This window comes from Daucus carota, chromosome 2, assembly GCF_001625215.2.
Source record: "Daucus carota subsp. sativus chromosome 2, DH1 v3.0, whole genome shotgun sequence".
NCBI lineage: Eukaryota > Viridiplantae > Streptophyta > Magnoliopsida > Apiales > Apiaceae > Daucus > Daucus carota.
In genome coordinates, this window is record NC_030382.2 from 13,582,389 (window position 1) to 13,585,869 (window position 3,481).

Here is a 3,481-nt window from a genome sequence, read left to right on the forward strand (position 1 = left end):
TCACTGGACAGAATGAAACGTGGAAAAAACCGGTAGAGTGCACAGGTAAACCAATCTTCATCATCATCATGATCAGTCTCAAACTCAGAATTTAAGGAATACTCCCTCCGTCTCAATTTATAGGTCCAGTTTGGAAAGAAAATTTGTCCCAAAATACTTGTCCCTCTCTTCTTTCAATACAAATTTATCTACATATTAATTGTGATTTTTTTGAAACTCAACATTATTCTCATTTCTCAATGCACTAAATCCCTATATTTATTGTGATTTTTTTGAAACTCAATAATATTCTCATTTATCAATGCACTAATTAATGATACATGAGATAAGATTCCATCTAACTAACTTTTTTCTTAATATGTGTGTTTATTCCAAAATGGACCTATAAATCGAGACGGAGGGAGTAATAAACATTCATTTTCTGTGTTGGTTTGGGCGAATATGTGAACACTCAGTAGTTTTAGCAATATATTTTTGGATCATATGCTTTTGATGATTTTGATTCGAAGCATAAGCGATTCAAAATTTAGAATTGTTTAATCTTCTCTCCTCTGAAATCGCACTTAATTAATTTAAACTTCATATCTAAATATTGAATGATGGTAGAATGAATATAAGTATGTAATTTAGAAATTAATAAAATTAAATTCTTTATCATTTGTGTAACACTATGTTTCATGAACCACATAGATTAGGTCAACTTTCCCCCTCTTCATGAACCCTAAGTGAAAATGTGTTTCCCCTTTGAGAGAAAAAAATCTAATAAATTAATATCAGCTCAGAAATTAGTTATGCAATTATAATTAGTAGTATTTATTGAATCCACGTGTTTATGTTAGTGCATAAAATCAATGACCGAACATTAGTGGATACAGAAAATTATACTTGCATGATACATTAAACCAAATGAAGAACCACGGTTTAAACACGATTAATATTGTTGACAATGTGTAGCTGTTACAGTTTAACAAATAGGAAAGCTTGTTAACACTTTAAAACAAGAGAATCATGGACAAATGACTTCTTTAGATATACTAATTATCAGAAGACTTGTGGAATGCGTGTTAGTTTTATACTCCAAATTTGGTGGAAGTTCAGGGAAAAAAACATGGGATCGAGACGATTTTGTGCATGTGGCAATCCCGATAGACTGATCAATTTATGGAATGATACTTGTAGTTAAATAATGAAGAAAGTGCTCCGTCAAAGATTGAGGCGTAATGACTCTTTTTAAGGTACTATACTTTTATTCTTATTTAGTTGATGGAAGTTAAACATTTGTGCTGAAAATTGTGAATGTGAAAGAATTATCGAGACGACGAATTAGTTAATTATACATATCCGAATTATTTGTGTGGAGGATCTCACTTAATTAATTACTCACCCCAATTGGCAGCACAAGGAATACTCGAACAACGACGTTGAAGTTTGACCAACTCGAGAGTTTGACTATGACGATACCATCAGTCTCCTTCTATGCCCCATCTCTTAAGTTGGTTCTCCTTAATTATGGGTGGCCTGGTAATTTTTGTAAACCTAACTAAGATCTCTCTTGGATCTGCTAGATTATCATGTGTATATCCATATGATTGTATCATCGACTAGCCACCTTGGATTAATTCAATTTAGACAAAGGCATGCTATATTGCTCTACTGTCGTCATATGGAGATATAAAGATTCTTCATTATTATCAAATTACCCAAAACTTAAACTATATGATTTAATTACAGCTATCGATCTTTATATATATGTTTTCAAAATTAAATAACCAATAATCAATAGTAATGCTTGCATTTCTTCCTCAACATCACCTTATATTTCTTTTTGATATATGCTGAGAATTGTCATTTTGACTTTAGATATCTCTTCAGCCCTGTCATGTCTAGTATTTGCAAATGAGTTTCTCTGGTAAAACCTACACTGGCGGATATTCTTTCACTCATCAGACTTGAGAGGGAGGATGAGCACGTGCGAGATGCTGTTCGGACCATGGAAAGTGTTAGAGGTATTAAGAAGCATCTCCAAGGGAGATTTGTAAAATTGTTAGTTATAATCTGTAGTTATGCTCATAATGCAAAAAATTTGCTAACAGTGAAGAAATGTGGGGGTTATGTATAATATTGATTAGGTAAAATTATACATAAAAGAGACATTGATTCAACAATATAGCTCATCAAATATGATTTTTTATTTTTTTTTGATACTGGGTGAATGGTTGAAGTGATTCAAATTTTACATATTTTTTAAAACATGCCACTAGATGACACATAGATGTCAATATAACTAACCGGTGTATACCCTTGCAGATGCTCTAAGAAGGAGTGGCCATTATGTCGCTAGTTGGCTAGTTTATTTTTTACATCCTTGATCCCTGCTAAAATAAAACTTCATATTAAGACATGAAACCGGTTGTGGTAAACCGATATTACTGGATTGTGTCTATAAAGACTTGATTAATTTATATTTGTTGGACTTGATTATTTTTTTAGATGTTGTATGATATTTATAGAATTAATTCCTTTTTTCTAAAAGAAAAGGGTGTATTTATTTGGATTTTATGAATTGTAGATGTTTTTTTATTTTATGAGAAAAAATAGGATATTATAGAATCGAGATATGTTTTGAGTTTACATACAATGCTCCAAAATCTTATTAATTATAAAAAAAATTATAAGAACATAACATAACTAAAATGCATCACTTTATAAATTGAAATATTAAATTTATCACTTTTTGAATATCATGAGATTTTAATAGATTATTATCGATTTAAATTAAATCACATGATTCTAAAAACATAATTGTATACTTGAATGAAAAATCATTTTGATATTTTAAAATAATTAAACTATAAATTAGATATCTCAAAGTATAATACTACAATCTTAAAGATATCAATTAAATACACCTCAATGCCCTCAATATAAATCCCTTTAAATAGCCCGAATGAATGGACACACCCTGCAAAAACGTCAATTTCATGAATCCCTAGAAATGCTAAACCCTAGTTAAGAACCACAACCATTTTGTCACAGCCTTAGACCTTAGTCGAATTTGTTAGCGCATCTTGTCGAAGACTTGGTGGAGATGAATGGTTCTGCACCTGTGTAGTTGTTTTACTTTAACAAGTTTCTTAAATAATGAAGAAAGTGCTCCATTAAATATCGAGATTCCAAGTGTAATGACTCCTTTCAAGGTAATATTTTTTCTTTTTATCATTTAATTGACGTCTCTTAGACAGTGCTATGGTGCTTGCTATTGAGACGAATAGTTTGAGAGATTGGGATGAAGCATGGTATGGATTACTGGCTCGGAGTTTTATGTACAACTTATGAATGTCAGAATAGTGCTTGTTATTTTGTATGCTTGGCCACTTTAGATTGATTTAATCTAGACATATAAAAGCTGATAATCAATTATATGATAATTCTTGCAATTCTAATGCCCATCATTCATCAATTCTTGTTTTTAGATATAAGA